Genomic DNA, 27,500 nt, shown 5'->3' on the forward strand with positions numbered 1-27,500 from the left:
TGTACCTTTAAAATACAGAGAGAAAATCAAATAATATGAGATTTTCTCAATTGTTGTGAACATTTTGTTTTTTACGTACCTTGGGCATAGAGTGAATTTGTTAATTAATTGAAACGACAATTTGTTCAGCAATAGCATTATCAATGATCTTCCCTGTGAAAGGCTTGCCCTATTAAAAGCTTTACGCCTTGTTAAAAGTGACATGTCTAAAGGATTTACAAAAATTCACTTCGAATGTCACCTTGTTAAAGGATTTACAATATGGCTATTAAACCAACCTATCATCATAACATTTTCATTCTCCTAATACAATTGTTAGAAAGTATAGTAGAATGTGTTGACTTGATAATTTACAATCTTCAATTGCTAAATTCAAATCCTTGTTCTATCCAATTTGATCTAATCCTTCTTGATCTGATATGACATTGTTTGAAGTCTTGATAATTTGTTCTAATTAACTAGATTCTATAGTGTTGTTCCTCTTCTAACACTTGACACCCCCTTTACTTCGTTCAAAACTTTGCTAGCATTTACTCATTCATTCCATATAGTCCACATGATTCTCTCTAACACTTGAATTATGGGGTTTCATCCTCCTTATAAAGGTTTCGAGACTTAGGGTTTAGGTAGGAATCTACAATTGAGATTCATCCATCTTTCCTACTTAATTCTTTACATTTTTCTTGATTGGTTGCATGCTCTTTCCATTTTTCTAATTAGTTTCATGTTGATTGCATAGTAAATGTAATAGATTTGATCTTATCTTTTAGATCCTTCAAGATTCATCTTGAGTCGGCTCAAAAATGGTTTACATTTGAGTTGTGAAGACACTAACTCTTATGTTGATTCTATGTTACTCGACACTTACTGATTGCTAATGCTTGACACATATAATAATTTTTTCTTGCTCAACTCCTATAGTAACTCTATCTTGCTCAGCACCTATACTTTGTTCAACACATACTAGCTCAGCATCAATTGTCACTCGGCACTTGAAACTTACTCGACACTTGAATAACTCAGCACGTATTGAATTTCTAGCACAGCAAATACTATAGCTTGGCATCTATATTACACTAGGTATCAACTTAGAAATTTCTTAAGAGTGTTGACACTCTATTTTCAAAACCAATCTAAGACCAATAGTGAGAATGATGAGGAAGACATTTATCAAACCCTAATTAAAAAAAAAATCAAACCCAATACATCAAAACCCTAAAAAGAAACTCAAATCCCCTTTAAAAGCCATGGAAGGAAATTTAGCGCACTTGAGCATCTTGATAGGTGGGCAAGGTGCACTTAATGACTCTTAGATAGTCATTTTGTGTGTAGTTGGACACCTACATAGGTGCATACCCTTGTGGAGTGTACACATACACATGTCGCTACTCTGCACATGCTTTACCATGTGTAAAGGGAGGGGATTAAGTTAGTTTACAAAAAAATTCACTTAGGGTGCAAACATGTGCACCTTAATGGGTGTGCATGTGCACAACATTACTTTGGTCTAAGCACCTTGACAAGGTGAGCATATGTTGACCTTTATCTATGTGTTCATGGTTTGAGTTAAAATGTATACACATGCATGCCTTGGATATATGCATATATGCACACCTTTCACTTAGGTATTTTGTAGGTTTTGCAAGGGGTTACAAATAAATTTTTCCATGTGCATAGCTTGGATAGGTGTGCACCTCTACGCCTTTATACTGACTTAGCTTAGGTGTGTGTGTGTGTTCTTATAGGTTTTTCTCACCTTCAAAGGTGCGAAGATGCAGTTCTTGAGGGTGCATAGGAGATAATTGAGAGAAGAGGAGGGGGTCCAAGGATTTTATAAGCCCAAGATAGTGGGCATCTTCAGAGGTGCACACATGTGCATGTGTGCAGGTACACATCTCCAAATGGAGATAACTGTGCACTTGAGCATTTAGCACACCTGCACACCCTCAAAGGGTCTGCATGTGTGCTAGGTGCACAAGTGTACCCTTTAGCACTAGAAACTCACTTTTTGACCAAAATTTTTCATCTGTGGGTTCTAGGTTTTTTAGATAGAGGACTAAGTAGGATCCAGACTATAGGTAGAGTCTAAAAAATGACTCAAGCCCCAAACTAGGGTTCCAGGAAAATAAAACAAATTACTAGGGGCCCCCATTTCTAGGAGAAATGGGGTGTGCATTGTGAAACCACAACAATATGCAAAATAGGTTTCATCTTGAACCTATGACAAGGGTGATGGTGGATCTTTCATGTAGGAGAGGCAAATGCTAAAAACATATACAACATGCCTCTTCTAAAGCTAGAACTTCACATGGATTCCCATTTTTCACACTTCTTTTCTCTCCAACCAAAATCAACATGAAGTGGCATGCTAGGGCACATCCACATTTCATTTCACCCTTCTTCTCATCAAGATAAGAAACTTTGCATTAATGTGAAGTCCAACTAACCCATTCTCCTTACATGGCCACTTCTACCTTATCCAAGGGTGAGTAATAAAGTAACGATTGTTCCATTATAGTTTCTTCACTTGAGAACAATCTCATATCAACAATATAGTGCATACACATTATATTTTTCCTTGTCTGAGCCTATGGCTCGAGCAATACAAAGCATATTGCATACAACTATGTCTTAGATTGGGGGAAAACAAAAAGTGACATCTTTTTGGTCCTGCCTCATTGTGTACATGCTCTATTCAAGGGTTCCAAAAATGAGCCTTATTTACACCTAGAAATCCTAAATTTAGGATTTCCCTATTAACTTAGTGAATGATATAACCTAAATGTAAAAGTATAAATTTTCATTGTATGTCAAAAAGGGTATCCAAATAAAAGTATTTTATACCTATTTTTAGGACTTTTTTTACTTTTGTTTGAAAATATGAAAAGTGAGGGCTAATTTTACAAGGTCTTCTAGTTGGTGAAATAGATAAGAATTTTCTTTATGGAAAAAAATTATATCAAAAGATTTTTTATTATTTTTTTAGGATGTTAGGACAATGAATGACATCCACAATCTATGTAAGGTGTCGTTACAATGATTTTTTTTATTTGCAAGGATTAGGTTACAAGAAGCACTTAAGAAGGGTTAACTTGACATTGGTAGTTATGACCTCTTAGGATATTGAGATTAGTTTTTCAATCTTTGGGTCCTTATGAGGTGAACCAAAAACACTAAATAGGGAGAATGATACATCTAAATATGTCAGGGAGGGTTAACCATATGATGGTGTCTTGAAGAGTAAAAAAATAAGCAAGATTTTGTTGAAGAAACCCAAGTAACTTTTGACCTTTTCCATCAAAATAAGGAAATAGACCCATCCAAAGAAACATGGAGAAGAAATTCACAAAAAAAGAGACATCATTTGTTTGAATTAGGTTCCCAAGGAGCAAGTAAAGAAAATAAACCCACATAAGTAGATGGAATAAACGTGTAAAGCGATAAAAGAAATCTAACAAATATTTGTTTATGCACCAAACTATACCAGGAAAATAGTGTAGAAACATAAGCAGCCAAAACCTATCCACAAGTAGACTAAAATGTAAGGAAAATAGTTAATGAAAAGCCTCCTTCCAAGAACCACATAAATTGCAAGTGTAAATGACATCCTCACAGTATGTTGAGACTGATCATAAAACCATTAACAAGTTAATTCTCTTTTATGGAGAAATTTTCACCTAGGATTAAAAGAAACAAATTACCCACATAGTATAATATCTAATTAGTCAAAGTAGAGAGCAGAGGAATGCCCACCTAAACCATATCTAAGCTAGAAAGAAATCAAGCCCATAATTTATGGCCCATTAACTCAGGAACATGGAAAGAAATAAAAATAGTTATGATATGGTTGACAAGACACACTCAGTAAACAATTTAATAGAAGCATCTAAAGAACCTACCATTAATTTTGACAAAAACATAGCTTTCTAAAACAAAGGGTTCCATTATAGAGCAAGAGCCCAGGCATAGATAAAATAATGATAGGCATAAATATGTAAGCTTGATACAGGAAATTATTCATAGGATTGCTGACTTTTTCCATGTAGTAACAAAAGATACCATAAAGGAGGTACATATGCAATTTGTGTAAAGCTTCATCAATATGAGATGTTTGATTTGAGTGAGATGTACCATTTAGGTTTAGCAAAATATTGTCACATTTCCACCTTTAGGATCAATTATTCTTCATGTTAGTTGGTGAGGTTGGATGTAAACTCCTTGTATATTTCTATTGTAATAGTTACCATCTTAGTTTTCTGCTTGGTATATTATATGCAAAGATAGTCATTCAAACTTGTCGGCTCACTCGACCGAATATAATTACAACACTTATTTAATTATTCCTATGCAATCATCTACCATTGTTAAACTCTCTGATATCTACTCGGCCAGATATACTTAAATATAGCTAGTCTGTGAAATATCAACAAAGTCGCATTCTCTCTTATCTATTTGTCAATTCCCTCTTATGAGAGCCAGACATTTATAACGATTCCTTTTTCTCTGCACGAGTACATTTCAACCCTACGCGCCGATTAGTCGTTGCTAATTTGAACGTTTCTAATATTATATGACCTTAATTACAAGCCTCTAACAACCATTTGTGTCTATTTATTCGCAACTCCCAACCTATTGGTGTGATATGTATAAGGGCACGTAAAATCGAAAGGTGATAATGCAGTAAGAGTAGTCCACAAAACAATTAAGAAAAATGGCAGAGCGAGCAGAAGCAGATGATGTCATTAATAGTGTTGTAGGAGACAGTTCTATGGTAAGATATGATCTCGGGCGTCGTTTCGTTTTGTTAAGCGCTTGTAAACTGAAAAGCGAAACTATTAGACAAAAAATTGCGTACGAGAAAGATCCTGATAAACAAGCTGATAACTTTGCAAATTATCTCAAAACATGTCGAAAGCATATCTACTTATTGGAGGAGAAGTTCTACAATCGTGATGATGAAGTTGACAACTGTTGTATATGCGACAATCCCGACCCTGAATGCAGTGAATACTGTCGTGCATGGGTAAGGACTGATGAACTATTCACAAGTTTGAAAAGATTAATTTGGGAAAGCTGGTTAAACATTCTGAAACGAGAAGGAAATAAACATGTACTTCTGAGAAACGTTATAGAAGTGGTACGAAACCTACCAGCCATAAAAATTACTGAGGATCATCTCAACGAAAATATTAGATGTCAGATTTGTTTATCTCATCGTTTTGAAGTTGAAGAAGAGGCGCGCCATTTGCATTGCAATAAAGCCCACATATTTCATAATCCATGCATTGAGGACATGTGCCTATGGATTTCCCACATAAATGATCAAGTTGGTGATTTGAGAAGTGAAATTATGAGACAAAAGGCTGCCTACGATGCTGACCCCGATAATAAAGCTGATAACTTCGCTTGTCAACTTTATTTGTTTCAGGGACTTCTCGAATATTTGTTGGACAAGTTCTACGAAATCAAACCCAGCATTGATAACTGTATATGCCATAGTTTAAGCCCTCAATGCAAAAGGTATCGGGATCAAGTTGGAAGAATGAATATTATTTTCGCTGATGTAATAGATTTGATTTGGGAAAGCTGGTTAAGTGGTCTGAGAGAAAGGGTGAAGAGACAGATGGAGATGGAGATGATACATGTTGTAGAAGGCCTCCCAGTCGTAAAAATTACGAAGATTCATATATATGAAGATGTTTTATGTGTGATTTGTTTATCTGTTTTCCAAGTTGGAGAAGAACCGTGTCATTTGCCTTGCAATGAAGGTCATATATTTCACAGCAATTGCATTGAACCATGGTTAATTAGGAAGAATCATTGTCCCATGTGTAGAAAGCGAACATATTGGCCAACACATTATTTTTATCCTTCAGTGCTCGAAAGACTTGAATGGTTGGAAAGAAGGTTGGACAAAAGACCTGATTTATTGATAGACTCTTAAGATTATTAGCACTATTGCTCTAAAATTTAGTTCGAATTGTATAAACTAATAAACTAGCATTGACACTCGAAAGTAGTGCAATATATTAGCTGATAGCTAATTATAGTTGGTAGAATATTTTCTAGACACACCAATCGATAGAGCTGTACTTTTTATGTTTGTCGTTTATTTCCTTCTGTGGCTAAAGCAAATGTTGAAAAATGGGTAAGTCAATTTCTCAAATAAGCAACTTTTAGTCTTCACTTTATTGTAATGAAAGATTATTCAATCGATCTTCTTCCTTTTTACGTAGATCTGGTGATACCTAAGTTGTCAATACATTGTTGACTATTGTAATACAAACTTCTTTCATAGCAGTTTCAGTCTCCTTGGCACCATCCCCCTACCTCATCAAATATTATAGTTTGGAATGGTTGGGCAAATATGATTGTTTGCAATGCTTTGGGGGAGCTCTCTAGTATCATGTGCCCATATCTATTGGGGTACAGAGTTTCTTTACCTATCTTTGTCCGGTTATTCACCTATGGTCCAAGATACCGTTCTGCATCAGAGAAATTGTGCACCTTTCTCCAAATTGATAATGTTATATTTGATTTTATCAATCTTTGTACATCTGGCAAAATGGGCATTTTAATCAAATTGAACAAACTTTCTTAGCACTCCTCTTTGTCTGCTTTGATTGGCACTCATGTTTGACACCAAGTCAGCTCCTCTCTCAGTGATAATAAAATTAGGCAATTATATTAATTAATGAATTCATCATATATATATATATTTAATTAAATTTAAAATTATAAATATTTAATAATGTTTAACAGTAAAGAAAATATTTTTTTATTTCATTCATAGACATTTTTCTTTCTTATATTTTTTTAATATTTTCTTTTTCAAATTGTAGAACTATTTGATTTAAGTTCTATGTAGTAGCTAGTATTAATTAATTTGATTAAATTGCACACTACACGATCTGAATTATATGATAGTTCGGTGATGGAAAATGGAATATCCTAAACACCTATGGTTTGTATGACATGTCATCCAACCATGTTGAACCAACATGTTGCCATAGCCATTGACATAAAGGCATGACCTGCCAAGTTCATCCCTATAGTCCAAATAGCCTATAACTAAAGAAAAATGTGTTATAGGGAAACCATAGAGAAATAGATAGAAACATATGCAGACAAGGTCTATTGGGTTCCACTACATAATTTGATGGTAAAATGGTTGGCTCCGAACATATTCTAAGAATGCGTGAGTAAAATATGTCTTCCCTTAAACATCACACACTAAGACTTGATTTGTTAGGTAGATGTGGGTCTAGTTCTACTTACCCATTCACTTCCATTTAGTTTTATCTCTATTATATCTATTGTCCTATTCCCCTTTCCAACCACAGTTAACTATTATCATGTAACTTTTTCAAAAGCTATGGTCTTGCTATCAAATGAGTTATAAGCATAGAAGGATTCCTATGGTTATCTCTCTATATAATTAATGAAGCTCATTAAAGCATCAGGCCCATGCCAATGATCTTCATATTATGTTAAATCAACTAACATATTTAGCATCAAAATTGTGGTAAACACTTCCTTCAATAAAGCCAGTGTGTTCAAAATTTTATTATAACTTTGTGGATCCATTACAAATGCCATTCATTTTTTATTCTAACAATAGTTGGCTTTAACTTCTCTTGGTTTGCTATTATGAGTATAATCAACTTGTTGGAATGTGTAATTTCAACTCAAATGAATTGTAGAGGATTTTAGAAATTCCAAGAGGATTACTGAATAGGGTTAGGTAAAGTTCTGGAAGTCATATAGGGTTAGGTAAAGTTTTGGAAGTCATAGATAGTTCTAGAAAAGTTTATTTCTCCTATGTCGGCTAATTTAGATGTTTCCGAAAACAATCAAAGACCTGTATAAAAGAGGCACAATGTAATGTATTTTGGTATTAAGAATCAGTCAATGAAATGAGTATATAATTTTTGTAAGTACCTGTACTATGTATTATGTGTTCTATTATCATTGTGGATCCAATCCATCCACCCCCATCAAATTAGTATCAGATTCCAAGTTAGAATCAGAGCTAGGTTGGATAGAAGGTTAGACAGAATTTTAGATTGTGATAAAAAAGCAAGTGTGTTGGTGCTGCTAAATGGTGGAGGATTGTTTGTGTTATGAGAAGGATAATGGTTTTGAAGAAGACCACATAGGAAATGTTGAGCAGGAAAGAGGGCAAGTCAGAAAAAAAAGGTATGGTTTGAATTTTTTATAATTATGTTTGAGAAATTATAACAACAGAAGAATATTGTGAGGATTTTAGCTATCTAAAGATTTGTTCAAGCTGTTTGAAGATTTAATTCTTGAAGTAAAAAGGTGTTTAGAATTTTCTGAAAGAAAGAGTAAAGTGTGTTTAATTGTTGAGTTCAATGGGAAAATTTGGTAGAGTTCAAAAAGAGAAGACAAACAAGTTAGCAGAAGAACTAGTGATGGTGAAGAAAGAAAATGCAAAATTATTGTGTGAAAAAGATATTTTGAAAAAGGAATTGAAAAAAGTAAGAAATGAAATGGGAGAAGAAAAATCGAAATTGTTAAATGAAATTAATGTCCATATAGAGGCAATTTAAGAGCTAGAGGATAGGCTAAAATTTGTGGAAGAAGTACATAATTGGCAGGTGAAGGAAACACATAAGATTAGAGAGAAAAATAAAGAATTAGAAGAAAAGTTAAATTTGTTTGATGATGTTGAGAAAATGAACAAAGATTTAGAAGAAAATGTGAAGAAATTGGAACAGGAAAAGAGTATGCTAAAGAAGGATCTATCTACTTTGAAACAAGGGAAAGAATGCTTGAGTGTAAAACCATTTGTATGTGATGTATCTTGTGACACAAATGATTTGAGTGAATGTGTTTTTTCTGAAATTGAAAGTGTTTGTGATGAAAAGTGTAAGAAAGTAAATGACAAGAAGTTTGCATATTATGTTTGTTATGATAATAATAGTATTGGCTTGAAGATTATGAAAAGAATGGGTTTCAAAAGGTAAAGGTTTAGGAAAAGATGAACAGGGATTAAAGAATCTGATTGAGATTCCAGTCAGGTCAAAATATGCAGGTCTTGGATATGAATAGGAAAGGACACACAAAAGACAAATGTTGGGATCTACATCCATGCAATATTTGTGGCTTAAAGAATCATAGTGAAAAGATGTGTGATTCTATGGCAGGTTGTATCAAAATGAATTGTGCATAGAGCTACGAATCAAGTTGGCAAAAGACTACAAGTGTGATCAAAAGTCTGTTTAAGTATAAATGTTCAAGAGTAAGAAGAAATGCAGAAGAATTTGGAAAAGGATTAGAGCAAGTCAAAGAAGAAACAAGTTTTCAGCATGGCATCAAAGCATAAAAAGGTTTTCAGCATGACATCGAAGAAGGGAATTTTTTTTTTTTGGCATTTGTGGCAGATGAGGCAAGTGATAAGCATGCATTAACAAAGGCATTATTATTGGAAAATGACATTTTGGCATTCACCAAAAGAAAGCATTTTGGAATTTGTATTTAATAACATTTGAGGTTGAAATTAAGGGGGAGTGTTGGAATGTGTAATTTCAACTCAAATGAATTGTAGAGGATTCTAGAAATTCCAAGAGGATTATTGAATAGGGTTAGGTAAAGTTCTGGAAGTCATAGATAGTTCTAGAAAAGTTTATTTCTCCTATGTCAGCTAATTTAGATGTTTTCGGAAACAATCAAAGACCTCTATAAAAGAGACACAATGTAATGTATTTTGGTATCAAGAATTAGGCAATGAAATGAGTATATAATTTTTGTAAGTGCTTGTACTGTGTATTATGTGTTTTTATTATCATTGTGGATCCAATCCATCCACCCCCATCACAACTTTCATTAAATTTATTAGTCAATGGCATTAATGAAGCCTTTGAAATGTTCAACATTTATTACAAACAAGCATTGGCCATATTTATTGACTGAACCTATTATATATTGACACCAAATTTAAGTAACATTATGAATCAACAAATCCAAAAATTTGGATATCAATTAAGGTCTACAAGCTCTAGATTAGTGGTTATTTAGAAAGCTATTACTAGCATTCTTAGGTGCATGAAAATATTGCAAAATTTTTAGGCATCATAGGAGCTGATCAAATGAGTTTGGCTCACCATAGGAAATACTTTTTGCTTATTCAATGTTTGTAGGTCAAAAATATTCTATATTTTTGTGCATCATAAGAGTTGGCATCAAATAAGTTTGGGCATGTTAGGAAACCTTCTCTTCTTATTCAAAATACTATGCAAGCATGAAAATGCACCAGTTCAACATCGCAACATGATTCTCCATCCTTCACAATAGACCTACGATGTCACACAAGCACAAAAATGAACTAGTAAAACATTGCAACATGATTTCCCTCGCCTTTAGACATGGCTACATTCATGCCAAAAGGTTAAAAACACACTGGTGCAAGATCACAACATGAAACCTCTTCTTTCATTAAAAACTCACAATGTTGTGTAAGCAAACAAATATAAATTAGTTTTTACTTTCTCAATATATTAGTGAGACTTTCATCTCCTCGAATTTATCTTGCAATTATGTGAAAATGTTGAAAACTCATAGACGTAGGATCACAACATGTGTGACTTCACAACCTTTGCAAGATCATAAGAGTATACATTTTTTGTTATTGAGGGTACTTTTTGAATGGGTTTTCTTGTTGCATAATTTATATTATTTCTTATTTGACATTTGTAGGTAAAACATTTGGTGACTCTTTAGCATGATCTAGTAAGATAGAAAATACTTAGTGTGATGTTATGCATTTTCAAGTATTTTAGGAATTTGAATAGTTTCATTCCCACCAAATAGCCCACACAACTGAAGCTAGTATACACTTCCAAAGATTTGCAAATAATTGATTTGGGTAAAGGACTGGCCAAGATTGAAACAAGTCCCATAAATTATTTTTGAGTGGAGTACTATAGTTTAACCTATTCATTATGTAACTCCAACATTAACTAGAAAATGGACATGTAATAAGAAGGCGATCCACTAATCATTCACACTCATTACAAAAAATGTGGTTAAATGAAGGAGCAATGTGGAATTTGCTCAATCTATCACTAGTCAAGATCCTATGCTTTAATGCAAGCCATGTGAAATAACCTACCTTTGGAAGTACAACATGATTCCAAAAAAATTTAAATGCTCTACTAGCAACTTTATCCATTTCATTTTGCTACAAGATTTGATAACACTCTTTTACTGAATAGTGGCCATCCTTAGCTGGAGCCCAAATAATCTTATCTACAGATGCAAATATGAAGACTTGTTTAGAAACCAAAATTTCTTTGAATTGAGTAATTTCTTAAGATGTCAAAGGTAACTCATTTGGACTTTTCCAATTCACTTTCCCTAAATTTTCACATACATTAGTTACATATTGATTAGTTGTGTAGCCCAATGATTTTTTGAAACCTTGATGATATTCTGAGATATCATGTTGTTTGATAAAAGAGGTATACCATTACAAGAGTCCCTCCAAAAACTTACCCTACTACCATTATTCACTTCCCAAATAACATATTTTACTACAATATCTCATGAAGCCATCATGAAATCCCAAATAACAGAGCCTTTTGGAGGATCCAAGATAGAGATAACTCTTGTAGAATCATTGTTGTCCAGATATTTTTGTTGCATTATCAGACAGTAACACATTTTCATCAAATCTTAGAGGAATCCATATGTGATATTTTTTTGGCAAAAACACACAGTGTTGTTTGTGACACACTTTGTAGGAAGTAGAGACATCAATCACTTTCAACATTTCCATAACAAATGGGGAAAGTGCAAACTAGAGCTAGATAAATAATCTAAAGAAGTATGCGATGATGAAAGCACTTATTAGTGGATATGGTGAATCCCTATCCATATATAAGCTTAATGTAGGGTGATAGTCTACATTTAGTTTTGCACCAGAAAAGCCATGTAAAAATTGCATGAGATGTGTCCTTTGGAAAGTCTACAACTTGTACTTCCAGATGTAAGCATAACTGCCCAAATACTCCCCCCAAAACATAGATGATACTCTGATTAAATAATATTTTCAGCATATGCTAACTATACCAAATCATGCTTAGAGAAATGATGCAGATGCAAGCAAGTAGTCTTGTCAACTTCTATTAATCATTTAAGAACATCATACTTTTCAACCATAGAGATGCAAACATAGTGACATTTGCCTAGTTGTATGACTTATCATGATGCTAACTTCTATGCATTCTAGAAGCTCTCCTGAGGCCTTTATATATAGGCACTCCTAGTGTACTCTTGAGGTGCCATATATGGCATATTGAATGCATATATCATCATTCTGATCATACTCTCTCTATTGGTCTACTATTGCGCTTTCATTTGAGTTCCTTGGTCTTGGGTAAATTTTGGCATAGGCCAAATTCTTACATCATATCCAAGATGAGGGAGATTCTCTACACATATTCATTTGAGAACATTTATGCTTCAGCACCTCAACCAAAATCTGAAGGATCCACAGAAATTGGGAGCATCTAGAGCTAGATTTGACCTCATTGTTGCATCTAGAATGTTGATTTAGTGAAGATTGACTATAAATTTTCCTATGCTGGGCGAAAGTTGATCGTGAGGTAAAAAAAAATTTCAAATCGAAACTTAGAGGCCCAAATTTTTAGTTCAAGTATGATCTAATTCGATCTAATTATTTGCATTTTTGGATCTATTAATTCTCTATATTTTTTGAACTGGTATTTTTTTATTTATTAGTTGAACAAGAAGAGAAATTTTTTTAGCTGAACCGGGCAGTGACACCCTAGCTTGGCTTTGTAATTTTGGTGCAATTTTGGGTTTATTATTTTGCAGGGAATTATTTATTTTGATCGATGAGTTCTTTATTTATTTATTGGCTCCAATAAGTCATGGGCCATACTGTATTGTGCAACCTACACAATTGCACCTTCGGTTGGAAGCACACCCTCACCAATGTTCCACAAATATCCTATCTAGGCTTTTTAATAATTGGCTAGTGGACTAAAGAAACCCACTATCTACTATTGTTCCAACCACCTCACTTTACATTGGAAGTGAGGGTTGTTTATTTTTAAAAATGCCCAACTCCTCAACCCCACAAATGTGGGATAAAAATTGAGAAAACCCAGTGAATACAAAAGAAATCTGGCCTACAAAAGGTCTTTTTAGGTGAGCAAAGTGTGACTCTGGCTACAGAAAAGATATCCCAGTGACAGTCACAAAAAATTCGAGCACTGGTGCACATGGTTAATTCATAGAAAGAGTACCGCAAGACCCTAAAGATACACAACATCATTGCGCACATCCACGTAGTTAAATCCAATCTAGACACGTATCGCACACATGTATAAGGCCATGTCATTGAATCTGCCATGCAGACTGTACAGCCAAACATAATTAGCCTCCACATTACAATATCCTATTGGCAGACTGTATGCCTACTGGGAAGACATGTGGAATTTTTTGTTATGATTATGTACAGATCCATATGGTATGGTACCACCACATCAACTACTGACATCATCTTAGGGCAAGAGGACATTGAGATCATCAAGTTCATGAGCTTAAAATTAATTTCCATCTGACCATCATTTTAGGCCAAATTAGAACTACTACAATAGCCATATGACTGTCAAATTTGACCCTATCTTTTGCTGATGCAACCCTCTCCAGATTGATTTTGGATTTTGTAGTCCAACTTTGGGAGGCCATAACTTAGACATCTAGACTCCAAATTAGGTGCATTATTTTTTGAAATTGGTTAACATTTCTTAATTTTTTTAGTGATGCTACTCTTTTTCTATTTTTGGTGCATGGATCTATTATAAACTGCATTCTTTGGCAACTATACTAGCATAATCCTACATTTTGCAACTTCAAATGCTCCATACAGGCACATCTGGAGTCAAAAATAGGTTCCATTTTTTTTGAAAGTGCATTATTTTTTGTCTACTTTCCATATCTATGGTTGAATTGTAGGGTTGTGTGGACAAAAGTTTCACTTTTAGCAATAGGACCTTTCTTTGCTTTGTAGCACATTGTAAAGTTCTAGATTTGTAATCGATTATGAGGTTCTAAAAAGAAAAATCAAAAGTTGACGAAGGCTAAAATTGGCAAGTGGCCCATTGTAATCACACTACTAATAAAGTGCCCAAAGCATCTATTTTGGGGGGGGTTTCTTGATTTAGTGAAAAGGGGGGGTGGGGTTTTCTTGGTGTTGTGTTCTCTATTTTATACACATTTCTTTCACTTTCTACATTATGGGAAACTTTAAGTTTCCAAAACTAACTCCTCATAACTATGCTACATGGTCCATCAAAATGTGGTATCACTTAATGCATAATGGAGTTTAACAATATGTAGATGGTACTCTTGTTAAACCACTAGGTGATAATGTATTAGCAAGTGATATTTCAGCTTGGGTAGCAATGGATAGGAAAGCCCTAGGTGATATATGTTTGGGGGTTGATGATAAGATCATGTATCAAGTCAAGAAGTGTTCTACATCCAAGGAAGCTTGGGATACCCTTGGAAAGCTTTATGGTAAAGTGTCCAAAGAGGATGTGTTCAAAATTTAAGATGAGCTTGTCTCCTTAGATCCTAATTCATATGATTCAATATAGGATTTCATCATCAAGGTGTACGAACTAAGGACAAAGCTTACTGATTGTGGGAGTTCTGTCAAAGATGATAGATTGATCTATCTCATACATAACAAGCTACCATCAAAGTATTCCACATTTGTATCTTCTTTTAACACCTCAAAGACTACCTTAGGGTCTACCTATAAGAAAGTGACTTTTGATGAATATGCTGATCTATCAAATACTGAAGAAAAGAAGTTGAAATCAATGGGGATTCTCAAATCACCTTAGTCTAAAGAATTGTTTGCCAATAATGAAGGTTCTCAACGTTCAGGTGGAAATTCTTCAAATAATGGAAAGGGTAAGAAGAAGTGGAAGAGCAAATTAGTGGATGCAAGAAAGACAACACCACAATCAAATCAACAAGGAAAGTCCTCGAATTCCAACAAAAAGGGGGACAACAATAAAGAAAAGAAGAAGTGTGCCTATTACCAAAAATTGGGTCATGAAGAGCATGAGTGTTATCTTAAAAAGATTGATGAGTTGACCAACATCATGGAGAGACATAATGTTCCATTGCCTAATGCTTATAAGGATAAAGGGTCTTCTTCTAATTCAAAGCGAAAAGGGTAAGCATTCATGGCAAATTCACACTCTTCAAAGGAATGGATTTTTGACTTGGGTGCCTCTTATCATATGGGTTCTTCAAAGGAGGATTTTTCTTCATTGAAGCAGTCCAAAGTATTGCACATCTTCATGGGAGATGATAGCAAAATGGAAGTTGAAGGAAAAGGAAATGTGGAGATGGAAAACGGAGAGTTTCAATATTTTCTCTATGTTCCAAACCTAATTTCAAATCTCTTATCAATCTACCAAATCACTCACCTTGGAGATGGACATAGAGTTGAGTTCCTTCCAGACTTAGTAAAGGTGCAGAGTCATAATAATGATTCCTTGGTTGCAGTTGGGAAAGTGAATCATAATAAAAGGTTGTACTCTTTCTCCCATTTTGTGCCCAAGTCTCCTTCAAAGGGTTTGTTATCAAAATCCAATTCAACAATGCAATTATGGCATCAGTGATTTGAAAATATTTACTTCCGCTATCTTTAGCAACTTTTTACAAATAGAATGGTCAAAGGTCTACCTCGAATCAAATTTTCCCATGGTGAATATTCAATAGATTTAGTGGATATGCATCTAGAGGGCAAGTTGTAGAGAGTGAAGTCTTCAAGAGCACCAGGTGTTCTACAAAAGGTTCGCATGGTATTAGCAAGTCCTTTTGCATTTAGCTAGGGTCACTACATAATTTCCTTCGTTGATGACTTTTCAAGATACACTTGGGTCTAGTTTCTTCATAACAAGAATGAAGTGTTGGACAAGTTTCTAGCCTTCAAGACTCATGTTGAAAAGAAATCAAGGAAAGCCATCAAAGTTCTCCGAATGGACAATGGAAGCATGTATGTGAATAGAAGACTTACAAACTTTTATAGATTCGAGGGTATTGATGTTCAGATTTCGTTAACATTTACTCTGCATAAGACAGATGTCATAGCATTGAGGATTCACACTGTCAAGTATATGGAAAGTTTCATTATACAAGCCAAATCTCTAGATCAATCCTTAGAAGTCAAAGCAATCAGTAGTTCCACTCACATTCTTAATCAATCTTGTCATCTACCCTTAGATGGCAAGACTCCTTTTGAGGCAAGGTGTGGTAGAAAACTTATTGTGACACACTTAAGAGTCTTTAGTTGTCATGCATGGGCAAATAGATCTTCCAAGTTTGTCCTCCAATCCTCTCTGCACATCATACCATGTGAAAACTAATAGTGACACCAGCAATAGTACTTCAACAGATTCAGACATGTGAGGTTCTATTGATAGTTGCAGTGAGATGCCACTACATCAGTTTAGTCCACATGCATACATTACCACAGTGATAGGTCCAACATACATCACCATAGTTATAGGTCCAGCACAGTAGGGTACATCTAGTCTTCCAAGTATAGGTTCATTGACAGATTTGGGGGATTGTATTAATGATCTACCTCTTCTTCTTAATGCAAAATCACCTTCTTCAGTTGTCATGAGGGCTCCATCTAACTCTCTTGTTCATTCTCTACATGATCAATCATTATAGGTTGAAGTAATTGTGGATACTTATGATTAGTAGTTGCAGCAGGGTTCTTCTTCAGTTGTAGAGTTAGACAGTTCTTTGAGATAGGTTCTTTAGCCAATTGAGTAGGTTTTAGAGACATCACTTATCCATGGGATGATTTCCATGCACAGTGGAAGCATCTCATTTGTACCCTTGGCATTTTTTCTTCCTAATGGGAGGAACACCATTCTACAATCTTGGATCAACTTCTTCATCGAAGAAATCACTATTTGATATTCTTCTTTCCAGGGGGGCACAGACCCTATTCTATCTCTCTTCCTCTTCTCATCATTCTCTTATGTATATATTTGATGTATGTCGTAATGGGGGATCTTAATTACCCCATCCATCCATGCATCTTAATTCATCTCTCTATCTGGGAGGGTTTTTCCCATGAGGTTTCCCTCTTTCTCTGCTTTATGAGAGATTGCATATCATTATTTACATGGGTACCTAACATGTCCTAGTAGCTAGACCTATCTTACATATCAGCTTAGGTTTTGTAAGCTGAAGGGCATTCCCTTAAGTTGCACTTAAGGGGAGGTGTTGGTGTAAATAAGTATTCACTATTTACACTTACTTAAGTTTACTTAGGTTAATGCATTATTTTATTATTTTACATTATTTTATTTTTGTGAGAAACTTAGGAGTTTGTGTACTCTCATGAGTTACACAACTCTAATTATGCACATGGTGTCTACAACACAGGAGTTTGCATCATTCACTAAGTTGTCATGTAGATAACATAGTTATCTACACTCCTAATTTAGCACATGTTGTCTACACCACTGATTTGTGTGCTACACCATTATAGGCTTATCCTCACATCATTGCACTTAATTCCATGCTTAATGGATGATAGCCCATATCTGGTGGACATGTACCTAGTTGTATAACTTATCATGATGCTAACTTCTATGCATTCTAGAAACTCTCCTGAGGCCTTTATATATAGACACTCCTAGTGTACTCTTGAGGTGGTATATATGTCATATTGAATGAATATATTGTCGATCATACTCACTCTATTAGTCTACTCTTGTGCTTGTGTTTGAGTTCCTTGGTCTTGGGTGAATTCTGGCGTAAACCAAATTCTTATAGTTTTAGTTACAAAGAAGTCCTTTTCGTGAATTAAGACTTCTTTTGAATTAGGCATTTAATTATTAAGAATTGTGTGCTTGTTTTGGTTTAGTAACCCAATCCATTTTCAAAAATTAAGAACAAGATTCTTGAGTATGGATCAAGCTACTGAACTAAAATAGGTGCATGATTTTTTTAATTAGGTGGCTGATTTGTAAAATATTATATCCCAATATTTGTCATTTTGATACTACTAATAGTGATATTTGAAGATATGAGTCCAATTTATAGAGCCCAACCAACCATGCTAAGTTATTTTTTTCACTCTTTGAGTTATTTTAGTTTTTTTTTCTGTTATTGTATTTTATTAAACTTTTAGTTTTTTTGCTTTATAATTAGCTCAATTTTATTGCTCTTTTGTTCATGATTATTAGTTTTATATATTTAATTATATTTTCATTATATTTACTTTCATGAAATTGTTTTCTTTAACAAATTTAGTATATAAAATGTAGAAGAGATAAACTATAAGCAAAAACATAAATGATAGGTCCCATTTAAGAAGGCTGATTTGAGATCCATTTGATACACTTTGAAATTCCTATTTTCTACATAAGCCAAGAACATTCTTACTGCTTCCATTTCAGCTATGGGTGCATATGTCTCATCATAGTACATTCCTTCTTGCTATGAGTATCATTTCCACAAAAGTCTGGCCTCGTTTCCTACAACTTCATGTTGTTCATTCATCCATTTTCGAAATACCCATTTGGTTCCAATAACATTCTTGTCTTTAGGTCTTGGATCAAATTCCCATGTTTCATTTTTCACAATCTGATCTAATTCTTTCTTAATGGCTTGAATCCAATGATCATTTTTACACGCTTCATCTATACTTTTAGGTTCAACTTGATAAATTAGTCATAATTCACACATTTCACTATTTACCTAATTACTATTTCTACTCCCAATGATTTTTTCATGAGGATGATTCTTTGATATAATTCTACTAAGAGTTGTCATCTTAAGTCTTTCTTCTAATCTAGATTTAGATCTCTTCTCTTGAATCTGATTCCCATTCTACAAATCATTGTTAGTCTCAATCATAAATTCCACATTTTCATGGTTAGCCTTTAGATCAACAAAAGTTACCAAATCTATCTCTTCTACTACTTCATCTTTCTTAACCAATTCATGTTCATCACCATAGTCATTGAAGATTTTTTCCATACTTTCTTAAAATTCTCCTTTATTTGAAAGTGAATTCTTTTTAGTTTTTCTTACTCTCTTAGGACATCTAGATGCATAATGACCAAAATCTTTACTTGTGTAGTAAAAAAAAAAATTTCATACCTTCTAACTCTCTTTTAATAAGGAGTTCAATACCTTCATCAATCTTCATGTCTTCTTTAGATATAGATCTATTTTTACATGTGCTTCTATTCTTTTGTATTCAACAAAAGAATTCTGAATCTAAAAACTCAATGCCTAGTTCTTTACACATTTTTGATGAATCACCAAGAAGCTCCATCTTCTTGGTGTCAAAATTTCATCCATTGAACTTAGGACTATACTTTTTGAAATGACTCACCACTGATCTCCCAAAGTTGTTAATCTCTCTCTTTAATGACCTAATGCTCTACTACTGATTGTTAGAATATATTGTCCACCAATATAACTAGGAGTGGGGGAGGGGGGCGAATCAATTATCCAATCACAATTATCAACCTTATTAAATCTTAACCATATGACCAATATAATCAAAAACCACATAAAGATACTTATGCACAATAACACTAGATGTGTTAACTAGGGAAACCCTTGATTAAAGGGAAAGCCCATGTGGGGATGATACCTACAAGATGATGTACTAATATAAAAATTTCTTGTTATAGGATGGACCCTATTTGGAGTCTATGAATAATATTCAATGCATATCAGTCTCTATTAGGAGACTTTGAATCCATGTTAGGCAGTTCTAATGTTTTTAGGAATTGTACAAGGTAGATGGACTCACTGTCCCAACAACTTTAGAAGCAAGACCAATCAATCCACTATCCAAATGATATATGTATTAATCCTTGCAAAAAAATATAATATAATTATTTTTCTCCTTCCTCTTTCTATATCTTGTTAACTAGACCTCTACTCTTTCTAATCTAAATACTAGATCACAAACTTCACATCCAATAATCCCTTGGATAGCTTACTCACATTCACTGGACACTGCTCCTTTCTGCACTTCCTTGATTACTTTGCATTCAATTTAATGATCACACACACTTAAAAACAAGGATAAAATCTTTACTTTATATCATATCTTCAAAATAATTCATCGAGTTGGCCTTAAGACATTCCTAATTAATTATAATAACATAATTAATTATTTTGTAATAACAATGACACTGCCATCTCATAGTCTATACAACTTTTCACAAATGTGCCACTAGGGCTTGGACACTTGATAATGTTACTACCAACCTATCTTATGTTACTAACCAACTATGGATCTCTAGATTATATCTTCATTAGAAGATATAACACAATCACCAAAAATCGCTTCTTAGGTACTTTGTCTCTATACTACTCATTAAAAATTAGGCGTATCTTTTGTATGTCTTCAACTCACTTTATGTGCATTGAACTTTATCATTAGGACATAGTGCAGAATATGTCCTTACCTACAAATCACCAAAACATTAAACCTCCTTTTGTACAACCCTTATATCTATCTTCTACTTTGCCAATCTTCAGAAAATTATTGCTATGTTGACATCAATGACAAACAAAATCATGAATGGAGCATGTCTATATTTCCACATGCTTACTAATGGTTACGATACTCCCCGAAATTAATACCATCACTATACATGCTAGCAACATCACCATTGGCATTTTTCTTTAGAGGAAGAATATTGACAAGGGAATGTTGCAAATCAATGTCAAATGGATTTGTGGCCAAAGCATTAGAAGCTAGCACAAACCTCTTTGTTATTGGCCTCATAAGAACTCTTGCAGTAAATGGAAATTTACTTTCCATAAATTTGAGCAAGCCTCATTGTATGGCTGATGGAATCATTCCAAAAGTGAATCCACCCAATAGGAGTGTCGAACCAAGGTTATAAGTTTCAAACATGCATAATATGTGTTGTTATGGGATAATGTTGAAGGAGTGATGCATTGAAGAAGAAATGTGATTTGGATGGTAGTGGATATATAGATTTCCAAATAATGGAAAATAAAATAGGAAAATTTTCTAACAAGGTAACACTAGAAAGAGAAATGGGAGGTAATCCCTGATCTTAAGAATAAGAGTAAGAGAAAAAAGATTGAGCAAAAAGAAAGGCACAATCAAGCTACTTTAGAAAATTGTCCAAGTCATCTCAATAGTTAGACAATGTATGCAAAACCCCATAAGGATGAAAATGGTTAGCATTGGGATAGAAATGCTAAATTTATTATGAACATAGAACCAGACTTCCCTTTCCCTACTTGTCAAGAAAAATGAAAAAATACAATCTTTGTCAGAGGTAGATTCTATCATATTCATTAAAATACCCACATATGACCTAGGTGGCAGGTGTTAGTTGATATGTCATCAAATGCCAAAGGTTAGATATTTCCACAAAATCATTGGGAGCATAACCATAAACTAAGCCAAAAGAATGATATAAAAAAATAACAAAATCCAAATAATTTTTGTATGGGGTTAGAACCATGCAAACTAACAAAAGAAATTAACAAGGAGAGAGAAGAGTAATCAAATCACCTTGACTGACATCATGCTAAGAAGAAAATATGGCACTATCCACCAAAATAATATGACAAGTTGAGTTAAGAAGAAAAATAAGAAAATATAATTTTGTGAAGACAGAGAATATCAAGGTAACTTGAGCATTGTCTAGTATCATAAACCTAGTATTTGTTGGGAAGGTTTGTAAAACCCTACACATTCCATGAAACAAAATTCATGAAAAAAACTCTTGCATGTCATCCACATCCCCAAGGGTGGGAAAACTATTATCCAAGAAGGTTGCACTTGAATTAAAAGGGGGAGAATAGTATCGAACATAAAATAACCTTTGTTTCTCTAAGCCATCTGTATCTTATGACCATCCATCTGGACTATGAGAGCAATGGAAAGATTGAGTCACAATCATAGAACTAACCTGTGGAGTGCAGATCCAAGTGGGTTGGGGAGCACTTGTATAAGATTTTGCATTCCCCTAAGAAGCAAGGTTTGAATTGGATGGCAAAAACAAGGGAAAAGGCTTGAATGTGGGACCTAGAGTTGAAACCTCTAGAGTGGGTTTTGAAGAAGCTTGAGTAGTAGTAGTAGGGGTTTTCTTTGAAGCCACTAGATCTTTCCCCATTGAGGATAACCATGGTGAATTCATCCCTTTTTAGAGTTACAACTAGTTGGACCTCCTTGGGAGGTTGTTTATTTTGCTTAATCAATAGACAATATTTGATTTTGTGCTTAGTAGATTGACACCAATAAATTTTTTTGGTTAGATTCTAAGAAAACACCTTCTGTGTGAAGATGGTGCTACCAATCTTGATTTCAACAGTTTCCTTGAGATCTCATGAAAGGTTGATGTCAATGCATATCCTATTTGAGGATGTGTTATAAAATTTAAAACCATCAATGTGAACCACTTTGTGTAGGGTTTGTGCAATAGGCTACATGAAAGACCAATGGAAACATGGAGATGTGGAAACTCATTCCACACATGAACTTAAATTTTCTTATCATTCAAGACTATAGAATCTTTAGACTATATCTAAAAACTAAGAAGAATGGCCTAATTGGCAAACGATGATGAGAGAAAACTTGTTTGCTCTTACTAGTAGTAGTAAAAGAAAATAGAAAAAGAAATCTTTAGTAAGGAAATCCACAAGGAGTCCAATCTTGGGCAACCCACTCTTTGAGCATGCTTTCAAAAGTAGTACAACCTAGATAATACTCTATCAACATATATTGTCCAAGTCATTCATAGGCATTACAAAAAAAATTAATGTTAACAACACTAGCCTAAGAAGGATTATCTCATAGAAGACTTTGAAGATAAGCTTACAAGAACATTTTTTTGGAGGAGCCATTAGCCATAGCAGCAACATCTATCAAGTGCCAAAATTAATCAAAAAAGATAAGTTTCTCTATTTAGGCCAAGATGCTTCTACAATGGAAGTAGCTTTGGTTGTAAACAATTTGGAATTTGAAAAAAAATTGACGTTCATTAAAAAGTGTATGTTGAGTCTACTTTAATATGTCATTAAATTTTGATTTTAATAACCTGTTGTATGTTTCATGTAACTAGAGCTATTCCTACATTTTGTGTAGCTAGAGGTAACTGAAGCAATGTTGTAACTAATTGTTTCTACTTTATAGTCAACTAACTAATTCATTTCTATCAAAAAAGAAAAAATGGGTTCCTCAACATGCAACATGCAAAGTGAAGGTTATGCTCCATTTAAATCCTTCATCCTCATTGATTCTGAAAATTAGAGTTTTTTTTCCTTCAATTTGATTTCATAGCAATTATTTCATTCTAGTAAGCAATCAACACTTTATCCTTACATATGGACTAAAGCTAATATTTCTTTTTTTTAGCCCACTTTTTTCTTTACAAAATTTTTAGTTAATATCATTTGTTTTTTAGTTCTCATAGTTTTCTTAAAGATCTCCATATTGGACATTGTTTTAGGGTTTGAGAAGTAATCGATCATCTGATGAACATTCTACAATAGGTGTTGGGGTTTGCCAATAAACTAGAGAAGCATCTTAATGCCTCAACTTGCACATACATTGATGGCACGAAAACCATTATCTAAACTACTATGTTTTTATCGTCAAGTTGTCTAATCTTACAATATCAAGTTATTTCCTCTACAAATTCATCATTTATTTGATAGCTTTCACACTCAAAGATTTAAAATTTTCATCTTACTAAAGCTTAATCTTTTGTTTGTGGACAAGCAAATTCAAAAGGATACAATCAATGAAGAATGAAAAAGGGAGGAAGAGTAGGATGTCAAATTCATTCAGATGGAGTGCAGACATAGTACATTCATGTACAAATTTTATTTGCTTAATGAGTGCAAAATGGAAACCATTCATGTTAGGACAGAGTGTTTGACTATTACTATCCCAAAGCTCCCTCCTCATGAGATGAAAAAAACCAAGATTATTGAAATTAAAATTGCATAAGATTCACTAAATTGAATGATGTAAATTTTGCATGCTAATTTCAATATGTCCTAGTTTGGTACTATGCTTTATTTCAAATATGTATTTGTGCTTATGTATCTAATCCAATGTTGCATGTTTTGTTATTTATGTATTTATTTTTTTGGGGATTATGACTTTTGATGCAAAATTCCTCTTTTTGGTTGTTTGAAATTCTAAAGAGTGTAATATAAATGTTTTGTCATCATAAATTTTCTCAAAGCTTTCATCATTTCCAAATATTTTTTATTGTTAAAGAACTTATTGTACAAGATTTATTTATTTGTGGAATATTTCCTTTCTTTCCATTATAATCAAAGATTTGACAAACATATATGATTTTTGATGAAACAAAAGTCACAATGCATCAACATAGTTTTTAAACATTGCCCACTTCAGTGCGAAACAACATTCTAAAAATGTATTACCTTAATTATCAGATTGTTGTAAATGATGTGTACAATAGATTATCCTAATATTTTTGAAGAAAAAAGATGGATACAAATGGTGATGGTTATTATGCTGCTAGCTAATTGTTTGGATCCTTATTAAGGATTAATCTAGGGTTTTTATTAATCTTTACATCTATATGGATGAAGAAATTAGAAAAATAAAAATAAAAATGGCCATTACAGTTCCCTCGAGTTATGTTAGATTCCAAGAAATGATTCATCTCAACTCATAATTTTCAAATCTTTGCACTATTTTTATTGGAAATTGTTAGAATTATACTCTTTGGATTGAATTTATGCCATGATTTTTCTAGATTTTAATTTAAATAAACAATTAGATGTTGTGTGTGTGTGTGTGTGTGTGTGTGTGAGAGAGAGAGAGAGAGAGAGAGAGAGAGAGAGAGAGAGAGAAGGGGAAGGGGGGGGGGAAGGGCAAGCTTGACATAGTGTGAAGGATGAGAGATAAAGAAACATGAGAGAGTTGTTGAGACTTAAATTTAGTGATTATTAAAAAAACCATGTATTATAAAAGTTGAAGCCTTAATAACTCTTTAATTCTTGATTTCTTTAAAGAAGTCCCACTATGACCTTTGCTCTATTGCAAATAATATTCTAGCTTTAAGGATAAAACTTATGCTAACACTAATGCAAATGAAAACTCTAATTTCAATCCAAAGGTTAATTCGAATTACTTGAATAAAAAATATACATTTTGATCATATTAATTATTGTTTTGGTGGTAATTTATTTTTATTTTAAAAATTTTCAAAGGGAATCTATTGTATTAAGTATATTTTTGAAGTGAACATATAAAATCTATGATGTATCATAAAATATAATATATATAATAATAAATATTTATTCTTTTACATTAATGACAATAATGTCTTTCATTCTTTCATTGGGAGCGCTACTAGCTTATATATTATATATATATATATAAAATAATCCCACAATATCTTTCTCGAAGCACCTATTTTCATAAATTGTCTCAGTGCAATAGACGCCTCAGAAGAATATCTTTTGGCTCATTTTATATATATAGAATATATATAAGCTAGTTGTATCATAAGGCAAAAGTCAACGAGTTTAGCTGATGATAGCATGTAACTGTAAAAAGGTTGAGACATATCTAAATAATGATCGGTTGCTAAAAAAATTGACTAATTATTATTTAAACGCTACCTTCGATATAGTTCCTCTGCCCCGAAGTTACAAATCAATCGACGGTAAACTATATCAGATTATAAATCGAAGAATCTTTTACCTACTTTGGAAGACTCAGAAAACCAGCCAGACCACCTGATATGTTTCTTAATTTTGAACAACCATAACTTAAAAAAGTTCCGAAGATAAACAAGCCACGTATTTGCAAAGATTGAGCAATTATTTTAGCGCGATAGGCACGGCAACCGTTACCATAATCCTGATCGGTTTTACAGTTACAATACACGAAGCGGCAAACCCAACGTACCTGTTCAATCTCCAATACACCCCTTGGAAACATATATAAAGAGGGTAGAGAACGCCAGAGAAAACTCATATTTGTACTTCGTACTTTAATATCATCAGTGTACAAGGACAATCAAAAAATGGCGGATGAGCAAATGGAGAGAAGGGAGCAGGAAGAGCATGGCAGTGGGCAATCAATTCAGGCGTCTGTTGGTAATCTTAGGGCCCGTGCGCATCGTTTGAAAGAAGAGACAAGCAAATTAGAAGTTGAATATCACCGTTTGCGCAAGTGCATAGCTGAGCATACCTCCATATCTGACCGTACAAAGCATAGGTTGTTTGAACTATTAGAATATATCTGCGACATGCTGGACGATGTGCGTATTATAGTGGGGCATGGCAAATCGAAAAAGGCTGCCCCAGTTTGTAATGGGTACGTTAATAGGCAAGAGTTTAAGGACCCAAAAGGTTCTGGTAATGAAAGGGAAGATCAACATATTAATAGGAGTCATTCTGAGACAGAGAGTAGATCGTCTGCACCGCATGAATCTCGTGGGCGTACAAGATATAAAGCAAGACCAACTGCCATGAATACAATCTCATCTCACTCCAGACACAGAGATCGTAATGGAAAAACTCGAAGAGCATGCGTGCCGTCTCGTTCTTGTAGGCATAGAAGATCTCAATTAAGACTTAGGACAAAACAGAACATTTCCAGTCACTACAGCCAAGGAGAGAATATCTATAGAGTAAATATTAAACTGAATTATCCATGTGAGGAAACGTGGATCAAGACTCTGTAGCTTGACGGCAACCGCAGAGAGGACACCCAATAGATATATGTTAACAGGAACTATCCAAATAGAAAAGTAGAAGATGTGCCTCACTTTGCAGTCTCGTGGGCGTGAAGAAATCAATCATGTTTTAGGGCAAAGAAGAGGATCTTTTGTCACTGCAGTCACCTGCATACAAAGAATCTTATGAAAATTTTAGACAGTTCGTTTCATTGTTGGGTTCTAGCGGTGAATATAGTCTAGACAAATAATCAATTATGTTTATGAAAAGAAGATAACAGGAGAATGTCATTGCTAAAAGCTAAATAGTTCAAGTAAACTGAAAAGGACGTGTTTAGTCCTCACTCTTCTTCTTCGATTAACCTTTCATATTTAAAATAGATGATGTAAGGCCTTACATGTGGGACTCTTTTGTTTAATGGTTATAGTTATAGATAACATTCAGAATAATCTAACAGAAATAGTCCATGATTTGAAGTTCGTGGATCTTAATATTTATTGTTTTTGCATTTATGAAATCAATTCTGTTTTGGTAAATAAGATTACTATCAAAATACGCTTGGTTTTTCAATTCTTCCTTCAAATGTTAGTGTTGCTACATTCTACTTTTGTATTATGGAACAATACTTAGTATTTTTGGAATAACATTTGATTTGGCAACTTGATATCATAGATATTACTTTTTATTATGTATATCACTTTATACTATATTGTTTCTATGAT

Source organism: Cupressus sempervirens, chromosome 1 (assembly GCF_028749045.1).
Source record: "Cupressus sempervirens isolate cs-2001-9-10 chromosome 1, ASM2874904v1, whole genome shotgun sequence".
NCBI lineage: Eukaryota > Viridiplantae > Streptophyta > Pinopsida > Cupressales > Cupressaceae > Cupressus > Cupressus sempervirens.